This window comes from Vulpes lagopus, chromosome 7, assembly GCF_018345385.1.
Source record: "Vulpes lagopus strain Blue_001 chromosome 7, ASM1834538v1, whole genome shotgun sequence".
Lineage (NCBI taxonomy): Eukaryota > Metazoa > Chordata > Mammalia > Carnivora > Canidae > Vulpes > Vulpes lagopus.
Window position 1 is genome coordinate 56197165 of NC_054830.1, and position 13595 is coordinate 56210759.

At 41.3% G+C, this 13595-nt stretch overlaps 1 long non-coding RNA gene across 1 annotated transcript; it reads right to left on the reverse strand.

The window, feature by feature from the left end:
- Positions 1–2462: 2462 nt before the first annotated feature.
- LOC121494267 lies at positions 2463–3079 on the reverse strand. Its single transcript, XR_005988776.1, has 2 exons — positions 2868–3079; positions 2463–2612 (listed from the first exon to the last, which is right to left on the reverse strand). It is a non-coding gene; the product is annotated as an uncharacterized LOC121494267 (long non-coding RNA).
- Between the last annotated feature and the right edge of the window lie 10516 nt (positions 3080–13595).

Genomic DNA, 13595 nt, shown 5'->3' on the forward strand with positions numbered 1-13595 from the left:
GCTGGCTGGGGATGAGAGAAGGTTTCAGGGAGCTAAATCATGACCTGAACTGATGCAAGTTGGAGGTGCAGGTGTGGCAAGATGCTTTTTTGTAATATTAATTTAGGGATTGCTATGTCTATTTGCACCCCCCCTTCTCCCATTTCTAGGATGTAGCCGGGTTTGCAGATCTTTGCCTTAGGAAGTTTGATAGGACAGGAAGTCCTTTTCTGAGAACCAAACCCGGGGGTGGGAAATTACGATGACCACCAGAGGCAGGCAGGTAGCTTCAGTTAGTGAAGTGGTCCAGGTGTGACATCTCTTGATATCCATCCCGCACACAAAAAAGTGACCATGGACTATTCTTGTAGAGCTGCTTCTGAAATGCAGCCCCATCTTTTGATCCAGGACCCACTGATAATTTCTTCTGGAGTTTTGGTCAGAGGCTAAAACTGGCAGCCCCTGGACTGAATCCAGCAGGTAGACCAGAGCTGATTTCACCTGGATGTGCAGTACACATCCTGCACCATACTGATGATCAAAATATTAAAACACTTAATGGTAAATAGTATTATAGTAACTGTGGTAAATGTTACAATTAGTTAATATAAATTTTAATGTAAACTTACTGGTGATAGTTTTAGGATTACTAGTGAGATTGAAAATGGGCCTCCTAATATAGCTGTAAATTACGATGTAGCTGTATTCAATATATAATATAGCTGTATCCAAGAAATATTCATGACATAGTTTGACCAGTGTCACTGATAGGACTGGCTAAGTTGCTCATGTTAACAAAATACTAATTACTTTAGGAGAATCACTGGCTTAAAATAATTTTATTCTCGGCACTTTGTAATATTTTTGAAAGTAGTTGAATATGTATTTGCTTAAGATTTTATTATAAAATTTTAAAAACAAATACCTAGAATGAAGAGAGAAAATCTTGATAAAATTTTTTAAGACTTTTAAATGTAATAAACAAGAATCCTGTTAATCTGCAGAACAAAGAAGGAATTATAATAGTAGTGTGTCCCAACCTGGACCTGTTTTCTGTTTTTGATGCTGTGCAAGAATCTGCACAAAATGAAACTTGTATTAAATAAACTCTGTTGGGATGTCTGGGTGGCTCAGTGGTTGAGCATTCGCCTTCGGCTCAGGTCATGATCTGAGGGGGTTCTGGGATCGAGTCCTGCATCGGGCTCCCTGTGCAGAGCCTGCTTCTCCCTTTGCCTATATTTCTGATTCTCTCTCTGTGCTTCTCTCTCCTGAATAAATAAATAAAATCTTTAAAAAAATAAAAATGAACTTTATTATATAAAATCTATAGTTCTGGAGTGAAAAATAACTTGATTTTTTTTCCAACCAATAATTTGATTTATTGCTAGTGACAGAAATGTTGGATGCAAATAGTGCTCAAAATGTATGTGTTAAAAGATTAGAGTACTAAGTGTGTATTTCATCAGGATGGTGTTAAAACTTGTCCAAGTGCGGGACGCCTGGGTGGCTCAGTGGTTGAGAGTCTGCCTTCGGCTCAGGGTGTGATCCTGGGGTCCTGGGATTGAGTCTCACATTGGGCTCCCTGCATGGAGCCTGCTTCTCCCTCTGCCTGTGTCTCTGCCTCTGTGTCTCTCATGAATAAATAAAATCTAAAAACAAAACAAAACCCACTTGTCCAAGTGAAATCTTTGGCATTATATACTTTGGCCATTTTAATCAAAGTATTTAATAGAATTTCTAAATAATGCTATTGATAGGAATATGGGTACTATGAACCCACTCATAGTTGAGAAAACAACTTTTTGGAAAACATAAATCAAAGCAGTTCATTTAATTTTTTACTTCCTAGATTAGAAAGGCATACTTAGGACCAGCCAGATTGGAACATGCGTAGGGCAAGATATGTGGGAAAGGGCACAGAAGTCTCCAGGTGGGCCACTGTCCCCAAATCTATGCTTCACCAACAGGGAGGCTCTCCAAACCCTGTCCTTTTGGGTTTTTACAGAGACTTCATTACTATTGGCATAATTGATTAAATCATTGGCCACTGGCAACTGTTTCAACCCTTAGCCCCTCTCTCAAGGCAAATACTTTTAAATCACCATCAGAGAAACTTCATTTGTTTTACTTAAAGATGTTTTAATAATTTGCTTAAAATACATATGTCAAGATTTTGAAGATAATGGTTTTTGTTGATCTTAAGGCATTGAGAGCCATATTTTATACAATGTATTGAAACTTCTTGTGGGCAGGAAAAATTATATTCACTGAAAAATACTTCCATAAAGATGTCATTGGAGTATTTTACAACAATTAAAAAAAAAGCCATTGGATTTTGTACAAAAAGTACCAGTGTAATATTAGAGTCTGGGGTTTCAGCCAAAAGTTTAGAAAAAAATTTGGATGTATTTACTTGGCACTAAATTATCAAGTTTAATTAATTTTGGATAAAGCAATACGAGATATAAGTCAAGCAAGTCTCATATTTTTCTCAATATGCTGTATTTACTATCATACATCAAAGATCGGAAAGAACTGCAAATTACATGAAGAAATTCAAACCTTGATGGACAGCTTGAAGTGCTGCTAGAGCTTCAAAAGCAGTTTGGAAATCAGTAAATTCTGTATGTTCACTGTCATGGAAACAAACAGAGTGGTTAATCATTTCAAAAACATGTTTTAAGCATTTTGGCCTTAATGAATATTTTCACAAAATGTCAACATTTCTTTCAGCTTAATGAGAAAAATGATTTAATTATTTTAGCTGATATTTAATGAACTATAGACGAAACAACAGAATGTATGTAAACTGTCATAGTCTGTTTGGGTTGCTATAACAGAATACCACAGACTGGGTGATTTATAAACATCAGAAACTTATTTCTCACAGTTCTGGAGGCTCGAAGTCAGATAGGGTGTCGGCATGGGGTGGGTTCTGGTGCGAGCCCTCCTCTAGGTTGTAGACTGAAGACTTCTCGTTGTGTCCTCACATGGTGGAGAGCAGAGCAGAGGAAGCAAGCTCTCTAGTGACTGCTTTTTTGTTTGTCTTTTTGAGAGAGAAGACAGTACAAACAGGGTAGGGGACAGAGGGAGAGACAGGCTTCATGCCCAGTGCAGAGCCCAACCGGGAGCTCAATGTCACAACCCTGAGATATCACGACCGTGAGATCATGACCTGAGCCACAATCAGGAGATGAATACTTAACTAACTGAGCTATCCAGATGCCCCTCTCTAGTGACTCTTCTTTTTTTTTTTTAAGATTTTATTTATTTATTCATGAGATACACACAGAGAGAGGTAGAGGCAGAGGGAGAAGCTCCCTTGCAGGGAGCCCAATGTGGGACTCAATCCCAGGACCCTGGGATCAGGACCTGAACCAAAGGCAGATGCTCAACCACTGAGGCACCCGGGTGTCCCTCTAGTGACTCTTATAAGAGCATTAATCCTTACAACCTCTATCTTATGACCTTATCTAATACTATTATCACGTTAGAAAGAGGAGTAAGGCTTAAATATGAATTTTGGGGAAACATTCTCTCCATAACCTAGACAAAGGTTAGAAGTGTATTTCAATAGAAAAACTGATTGCCCAACAGATCATACGAAAAGAAATTTGAGGACAAAAGTGAAAAATGTAATGAACTTTCAATTCTTTGAATTTACTGAGTCCTGAAATTTGGCCAACTGGTTTGTGCAGTCCCACAAATGAGAGTGAACTATGGGGCAACCCTGGTGGCACAGCGGTTTAGCGCCGCCTGCAGCCCAGGGCGTGATCCTGGAGACCCTGGATCGAGTCCCACGTCAGGCTCTCTGCATGGTGCCTGCTTCTCCTTCTGCCTGTGTTTCTGCCTCTCTCTCTCTCTGTCTCTCACGAGTAAATAAATAAAAAAATCTTAAAAAAAAGAGAATGAACAATGAAGCCAACTGGTTAAAAGGCATTTCAACAAATGATTTTTTTGTGATTTAGTCACTAGAGAAATACTGAATATATAAAAGCCTCAGACTATAAGTCTGGACAATGTTTAAATGTAATTGCTATTCAGAAGCTGAGGATTCAACACTAAACTATCATTGATGTTCAGAAAAACTGTCTACTTAACTCATCTAGTGATTATCAATTTAATGAGGAAGATGTTGGAAGAAGTTGATGTTGCTCCATATGTCAAATCATGACTCATATAGGGACAAAATTTGGTGACAGCTGCATCAAAAGGTGAATAATTTCCAAATATAAACAAATGATTTACACTTACTGGAATGATCAGATGAATTATTTTGGCCAGAAATTATATTATTTAACAAATCATTTTATAATACAGTTTATTTAGAAAATGACATAAGACATGTTTTGAAATTTTGATTTACATACTGAACTATATATTAATATTACTAGTTCAATACTTTTTTAAAAAGATTTATTTATTCATGAGCCACACAGAGAGAAAGCCAGACATACAGGCAGAGGGAGAAGCAGGCTCCCTGTAGGGAGCCTGATATGGGACTTGATCCCAGATCCTGGGATCATGCCCTGAGCCGAAGGCAGATGCTCAACCGCTGAGCTACCCAGGTGTCCCTAGTTCAATACTTTAAAAAAATATTTATTTATTTTGAGAGAGAAACAGAGGGAGAGAGCACGAGCAGGGGGAGGGGCAGAGGGAGAGGGAGAAGCAGACTCCCCACTAAGCAGGAGCCCAACAGGGGGGCTCCATCCCAGGACCCTGATATCATGACCTGAGCTAAAGGCAGATGCTTAACCGATTGAGCCACCTAGCCACTGAACTAGGTGCCCACTAGTTCAATATTTTGAATATCTCTGTGGAAGATAGCTTTTGTTGTCTTTTTTTTTTTAAGATTTTATTTATTTATTCATGAGAGACACAGAGAGAGAGAGAGAGGCAGAGACACAGGCAGAGGGAGAAGCAGCCTCCACGCAGGGAACCTGACATGGGACTTGATCCCGGGTCTCCAGGATCACGCCCCAGGCCGAAGGCAGGCGCTAAACCGCTGAGCCACCCAGGGATCCCCTTGTTGTCTTTTTACAAATCTAGAGAGATAGCATACAGCATAAAATCTAAGTTTTTTACTTCTTTTGAAAGCAGAAGACCTTACAACATTGCATGTACATTCATATGGGTAAGAAGTCAGCCACATAGTCGTTGCTCTCTTTGGGTTGGTTGTGAGCTCTCCAGCTCCCCATCAACTCCCCTTTTGCCCATTATTTCCCTGGTCTCTTCCAAGGGAGCATTTGAATTGCGGCTGTTCCTGTAGAGTTTTAAGCCAGGGCTCTGGCAGGATGGTGGTTTGCTCCATTTACTAAATCAGAGGAACCAGGAAAAGAAGACTGTCTACCTTTACCTCCGTGGTGAGTGTGTGTGTGTGTGTGTGTGTGTGTGTGTGTGTGTGTAGAACTGTGGGCTTGATGTTAAACATACAGTGTTTGATACTCTGGCGATGCATCAGGGAGGAGAAATTGGTAAGCAGAGCTGATGCTGAGAGATGGGTTAGAGCACGGAGGGTTTGAGGACCTCTTCTCTGAGAGTAGATGAGATTTCCAAGGAAGAAGGTATAGAGAGAAACCAGATGTAAGGAAAGAACTTAAGTGGGAATGTCACCCATATTTAAGGGTGAGGAGAAAGAGGAACAGTTGTTCAAGAAGTAGAAAGGTTGAATGGAGGGGGCTTGCTCTTTTGGCAAATTTGTTGGTGTACTACTTAGGATGGAAATTTGGCTATTGCTGCAGAGATTCCAAAAAAACAGTACAATAAACCAAAGAATGTCTGGGCAGCAGTATAGAACTCAAGCTCTCTCTTATCACTCCCCTCTCTTTAGGGTGGTGTCCTTGCCCACAAAATCCATCATGGAACATCACTGCAGCGATAGTTGTCATGCCCTTCCTTTTAACACAATCTGGAAGCTGAGCCTGTTACTGCTCACATCCCATTGCCTATCACCTGGTCATGTGACCACACTTATCTGAAAAGGAGGTGGGGAAATGTAGTCTTTTATCCTGGAAAGTTATGTGCTGGCTAACACTCAGGACTACCATGGAACAGGGGGAGAACGGATGTTGTGAGATACGCTGGATATAGGACGTTAACATAGGAATTGCCATCAGATACAAGTCTAGGAATCAGGTTTTGGATTGCAGAGCTACCAAATGTTCTTTTTCTCTTTTCTAAGGGGGGAAATTCTCCTTTATATTTTTATTATTTTTTGTTTTAAAATTTTGCTTATATTTCTAACATTTATTTATTTGAGAGACAGAGTTGGTGAGATAGAGCGAGAGGGAGTGAGGAGAGAGACAGAAGGAGAGGGAGAAACAGGCTCCCCACTGAGCAGGGAGCCCAACGTGGGACTTGATCCTGGGACCCTGGGATTATGACCTGATCCAAAGGCATACCCTTAACCTACTGCGCCATACAGGCACCCTTAATTTTCATTTTCATGAAAATTTATTTTCATTTTTATTTATTTATTTTCATTTTTATTTATTTTAAAATATTTTTATTTAATTATTCATGAGAGTCACACAGAGAGAGGCAGAGACACAGGCTCAATCCCAGGACCCAGGATCACAACCCAAGCCAAAGGCAGATGCTCAACCACTGAGCCACCCAGATGCCCCTAAAATTTTTGTTTTTAAATGCAATTTGTGTTACCTCTTCTAATCTTTTTGTCAAGTTAAAAGAAGGTACATAAAAATTTAATAAAACAAACATCCGTATTCCTACCACCCACAATTAACATTGTCAAGAGATTGTTCATAGACAAGGCTTGGTGCTTAAGTAGATTTAAAAATTCCCTGCATTAATTTTCTCACTCTCCTGGCTCAGTTAGGGTTCCTTCAATTGTATATGACAAAAACAAAACAATACAAAAACCCATTTGAAAACATTGGAGAAAAAAGTCCTGGAGTTTTTGGCTGGTGTAGATCTAAGCAAAAATGGGCCTGAGGGCTCAAAACACATCACCAGACTCCATTTATGTCCATCTCTTTTCTGCTGTCTTTTGTACACAGGCTTCCCCCTTAGAGTGACCCTCAAAAGCCCTGGGCTTCCTACTTCAGTTGCAGGAGAGATTCTCTTTTTCCCACAGTTCTTATAAAAGACCTGAGACTGAGTCTCATTGGATTGATTTGGGCCAAGTGTCTGTTCCTGAGCTGTCACTTTAATTATATGGGATGAAATGAATTGATTGGCCAGGCCTGAGATTAATCTCACCCAAATCATATGGATGAATGCCACTTTCAGAAGAAGGAAGAATAGATCCTGGATGAGCAAAAAAGAATGCATATCCCCACCTGTTCATAGCTTGCCACTGGAAAGAGCATGGGATACAGAGTCCAACAGACCGACCCACAGTGTCATTCTGGTTCAGATATCTATCTGATAGTCACATATATGAAATCTCTGAGTTTCAGTTTTTGATCAGCCAAAGAGGGTAATAATATTCTTTTTTTAAAAAAAGATTTTATTTATTTATTCATGGGAGACACAGAGAGAGAGAGAGAGGCAGAGACACAGGCAGAGGGAGAAGCAGGCTCCCTGCAGGGAGCCCAGTGCAGGCCTTGATCCCGGGTCTCCAGGATCATGCTCTGGGCTGAAAGCAGGCATTCAACCGCTGAGCCACCCAGGTGTCCCAGGTGATAATAATTCTTATGGAGTGGTTGTGAAGGTTAAGTGCAATAACACATGTGAGAACACCCAAAAATAACTGGTCTGGGCAGCCTAACATTTGCTAATTTCCTTTTTGCTATTAATCCAAGCCTCTTTGAGGCATCTAGAGGCAAGTTCACCTTTCTTGCAAGAAAACGTGACTATGATAATAATTAGTACACTGGCTACCACTTCCTGTTTGTTGTGCACCATATACATTGTTAGGTAAGACTGCCTCACAGGGCCATGCAGAGTGGGCCTTGCCAGTCCCCATCCGGCCAATCAAGGACTCCAAAGAGAGTGGTGTCACCCCGGGGTGGCAGTGCAGCAGTCCTGCTTCACATGCACTGATCAGTCCTCACAGACACTGTAAAGAAGGTATTATTAACCTATTTTTCAAAGAACTTTGTGACTTAGGTTAAGAATTTTGCCCAGTGTTATTTAATGACTAATGACACAAACCAATGGAAACCATACCCTTTGGAGATACTTTGCTGCGGCATTAAAAATAATCTCAGTTTTCCCAGCACCATTTATTGAAGAGACTTTCTTCTAGTTGGACATCCACATGCAGAAGAATGAAACTGGACCACTCCCTTGCACCATACACAAAGATAAACTCAAAATGGACGAAAGATCTAAATGTGAGACAAGAGTCCATCAAAATCCTAGAGGAGAACACAGGCAACACCCTTTTTGAACTCGGCCACAGTAACTTCTTGCAAGATACATCCACGAAGGCAAAAGAAACAAAAGCAAAAATGAACTATTGGGACTTCATCAAGATAAGAAGCTTTTGCACAGCAAAGGATACAGTCAACAAAACTAAAAGACAACCTACAGAATGGGAGAAGATATTTGCAAATGACGTGTCAGATAAAGGGCTAGTTTCCAAGATCTATAAAGAACTTATTCAACTCCACAGCAAAGAAACAAACAATCCAATCATGAAATGGGCAAAAGACATGAACAGAAATCTCACAGACGAAGACATAGACATGGCCAACACGCACAAGAGAAAATGCTCTGCATCACTTGCCATCAGGGAAATACAAATCAAAACCACAATGAGATACCACCTCACACCAGTGAGAATGGGGAAAATTAACAAGGCAGGAAACCACAAATGTTGGAGAGGATGTGGAGAAAGGGGAACCCTCTTACACTGTTGGTGGGAATGTGAACTGGTGCAGCCACTCTGGGAAACTGTGTGGAGGTTCCTCAAAGAGTTAAAAATAGACCTGCCCTACGACCCAGCAATTGCACTGTTGGGGATTGACCCCAAAGATACAGATGCAATGAAACGCCGGGACACCTGCACCCCGATGTTTCTAGCAGCAATGTCCACAGTAGCCAAACTGTGGAAGGAGCCTCGGTGTCCATCGAAAGATGAATGGATAAAGAAGATGTGGTTTATGTATACAATGGAATATTCCTCAGCCAGTAGAAATGACAAATACCCACCATTTGCTTCAACGTGGATTGAACTGGAGGGTATTATGCTGAGTGAAATAAGTCAATCGGAGAAGGACAAACATTATATGGTCTCATTCGTTTGGGGAATATAAATAATAGTGAAAGGGAATAGAAGGGAAGGGAGAAGAAATGTGTGGGAAATATCAGAAAGGGAGACAGAACATGAGAGACTCCTAACTCTGGGAAACGAACTAGGGGGGTGGAAGGGGAGGAGGGCGGGGGGTGGGGGGGGGTGAATGGGTGATGGGCACTGAGGGGGGCACTTGACGAGATGAGCACTGGGTGTTATTCTGTATGTTGGCAAATTGAACACCAATAAAAAATAAATTTATTATTAAAAAAATAAAAATAAATAAAAATAATCTCAGGACCTACCCTTACTACAGTCCTCCAGTGAAAGGAGGGTAGGCAGAGGAAGAGGACGGGACCCTTTCATTTTTAAAAACCATCTCCAAACCCCGCAAGTAAAAACGCCCACCGGAACCGTGGAGCTGAGAATATCGCCAGCTGTCTCATTTACTATCCTTAGCCCCCAGGAAAGGGACAGATGCAGAAGGAGTCTGGAGCATCTTCCACCTCTTCCAAATAATTTGAAGCAAATATAGCAATCATGAAGTGTGTCAGGTTGACAAGCTTTGGAACAATGTGGTTTATTTGTTTGACAAGCTTTGGAATGATGTGGTTTATTTGTTTACTCAGTAGTTTCAATCCGAGTGTGCCAGCAGAAGTATCTTTGAGGATCCTGTCAAGGTCAGAGGGTGGTGTTTCTTGGATTTTTCCTGTGAAAATAAATTCTCATAATTTTGGAAAGGACTTCAAGCACTTTTGTTCCAACCATGTTGGCCTCAAAGGGAGTTAGTTAGTTGTCTGCTGTCTCTTATTGCAGGATGTTTTGATTAACACCTCATTGAGCGCCAAGAGTCCTCATGATATTTACTTCAAAACAATGAATTCCAGATACTTTTTAAGAAAACATTTTATAAATCACAAAGAATCCCAGTTTTGTATTTGCTAGCCTTTCATGACAGGTTTCGTGAGAACTTGCAGTGATTTTCTCTGGTCTTCAATATTTGGATTTGGGGAAGCACCATCTCAATGTCAGATCCGGGGCAGCAGGCTGGCATGGTACTCAAAATTATTATAAAATGCTCAGTGTGACTCCTTACTTGTCTGGCTAACTTAATGGCAACCTCAGCTCTCAAGAGCACAGCCGAGACTAGGTCAGAGGTGAGCCCCAGATGGACATGATAGCTGTCCGAGGGCTCACCTTACTCTTGAAAGAAACATCTCAGAACCTATTTGCTCTTGGAGATGTACAGTAGTATGTATGTAGTATTTGTTTTCTGAGATATAATTCAAAGACCATAAAATCCACCCATTTAAGGTGTACAATTCAAGGGCTTTTCATATATTTACATGTTCATACAACCATCACAATTATCTAACTTCAGAACATTTTCATCACTCCCAAAAGAAACCCCATACCCATTAGTTGTCATTCTCCATTCTACCACCTTGACCCCTACTGGCAACCACTTATTCTGTCTTTATGGATTTACACTTTCTGGATGCTTCACTTAAATAGAATTGTATAATATGTGGCCTTCTGTAACTGGCTCATTTAACTTAGCATAATGTTTTCAGGATTCATCCGTAGTATTACACTCAGCAGGACTTCATTCCTTTCTATGGCTAAATAATAGTCCATTGTATGAAGTATTTAATAGCACCTCCTACTTATCTTTTCATTGTTGGTGGACACTGAATTCCTTCTACTTTGTGACTACTATGAATAATGCTGTTACGATTATTCATGGATAGGCTTTTGTGTTGATATTTGTTTTCAATTCTCTTGGTTATGTATATAGAGCGTGACATTGCTAGGTCATATGGTATCATTATGTTGAACTATTTGGGGAATTACTGAGCTGTGTTCCAAAGCAGCTGCACCAATTTTCCATTCTTGCCGGCTGGGTGCAAGGGTCCAGTTTCTCCACATCATCTCCAACACACGTTACAGTGTTGTTGTTTTTTTAAATCACCATCTTTATGAGTATAAGGTGATATCTTGTTGAGGTTTTGATTTCCATTTCTTTTTTTTTAAGATTTTGTTTATTTATTCATGAGAGACACGGAGAGAGGCAGAGACATAGCAGAGGGAGAAGCAGGTTCCCTATAGGAAGCCTGACGTGGGATTCGATCCCAGGACCCTGGGATCACAACCTGAGCCAAAAGAGACACTCAACCACTGAGCCACCCAGGTGTTCCTCTTAAATCATTTTAAATTGTAAAGTATTTTAATATTTGAATAAGTATTCTGAATATTTTCAATAATTCATGTGTTATTTCCCTCCTATCACTAACAGTTTTTCCATTAACTTCATATTAATACTATGCCCATAGGAGGTATATCCAGGGAGACTTCAGGGTTTACATAACGATTTCCCTAAAGTTGTAGATTTAGATTGTTCACATTTTTTCCCTCTTACAAATCACATTGGGATGGATTTCTTTATGACTAAAATGTTTACATATCCTGTTAGTTTTCTTAGGATAGAATCCCCAAAATGAGAATTTCTGATAGTTCAAAGCAATGAACATCTTTTTTTTTTTTTTTTTTTGTATTTTAGAGAGAGAGACAGGGAGTGAGCATGCATGTGCAAGTGGGGGAAGGGGTAGAGGGAAAGGGAGCCCAACCCAGAGCTCCATCTCATGACCCTGAGAGTCAACATCAAGAGTGGGACACTCACCTGACTGATCCACTCAGATGCCTCAGCAATTAACACTTTTAAGGGTCTTGAGCCATAGCAACACATTTCTTGAAGACAAATTGTACTTATTTTGACTCTTAACAAACAGTATCAGTCAGATGATATGTTATTTTACTTTTTAAAGATTTTATTTTTAAGTAATCTCTACACCCAGCATAGGGCTCCGACTCATAACCCTGAGATCAAGAGTTGTATGCTCCACCAACTGAGCCAGACACCCCAACCAGGTGATATTTTAAATAAAAAAGGCCCCAGAATTCTCAGCTAGGTCAAGAGAGAGCCAGGTACATACATCTTGAAATTTGGCTGGCTTTGTTGGTGGAGGTGGCTCCTGGGCCTTCTAGAGTGTTCCCTTACCCAACCACATGGCATTCTCCTGGTGCTTGGGGCCTGTGGTTTTCTGCAGGATGGTGAATGTTCCCTGCTTGCTGGCATTCTACTGGGCTCTGTGGGTAGGAGTTACATGCTCAGGGGACACGAGCCCCCGGCACTGGGGGGGTGAGGTCTCCTGTCTGTCTGTCCGTTGTTTGCCTCTCTGAGTGGGACCTCTTTGCTCTGCCCTATGAGCTCTGAGAAACCAGAGTCATCACTCCTTCCTTCATTGACTAGCTTCTGGCAAAGGGCAGGGTGTAAGGTAGCTGCTCAGGCCATGTTTGCCAAAGGAACAACTGCTCCAGTGAAAGGCTGAATGTTTATTCAAGGCTGCTATCAGTTGTAGGGTCAGAGACACAACCCCACTCAGGCTCAGCTCTCAGTTTTCAATGTCTGTTGTCACTTGCCCATCCAAAGGTGACAAGGGTCTGGGGAACAATGGGAAATGTGGCACAGAGGTCATATTTGGAACATTGTTTTTTTTAAATTTTTATTTATTTATGATAGTCACACACAGAGAGAGAGATAGAGAGAGGGAGAGAGGCAGAGACACAGGCAGAGGGAGAAGCAGGCTCCATGCAGGGAGCCCAATGTGGGACTCGATCCCGGGTCTCCAGGATCGCGCCCTGGGCCAAAGGCAGGTGCTAAACCGCTGTGCCACCCAGGGATCCCCTGGAACATTGTTAATGTGTTTGTCTCTCCCCTGAGAGACATTCTAATGATTAATTCTAATGATTAAGATAATCCTCTTCCATTTGTTAATCAGTAGACATTCTACTGAACCCACAGCTTTCTCTCTGGGGAGGGCTGTCTGGGATGACAGTAGGATTCCTACAGAAAGTATCCAAAGGAAAGAGACTGTTATACTTCTGCTCTGATCTGCAAAATAGATGTTTGCCGTGAGAAAATAGGCTTGAAAGCCAGCACTCAGGAGTGAGAAAGGATTTTCTGCTTCAATTTGCTCCTGTGTCACTGATCCAGACTGGCTGGCAGCTGAGAACCTGCTCTGTGTTGGGGGACACCTTCCACCTGCAAAGCTGGGCCAGTCTTCATGCTTAGTCTTTTAATTTAATTTAATTAATTAAAAAAAATATTTTATTTATTCATTTGAGAGAGAGAGAGAGCAGAGGGAGATGCAGAGGGAGAAGCCAGCTCCCTGCTGAGTAGGAAGCCGGATGATGGATGATGCGGGACTCAATCCCAGGACCCAGAGATCATGACCTGAGCCGAAGGCAGACGCTTAACCAACTGAGCCACCCAGGTGCCTCTCCGTCTAATTTTATTTAAAAGGGGCCCTCCTGCTTTGCAAGGCCTGCAACGTGGTGGAGAGGAGGGGGATGG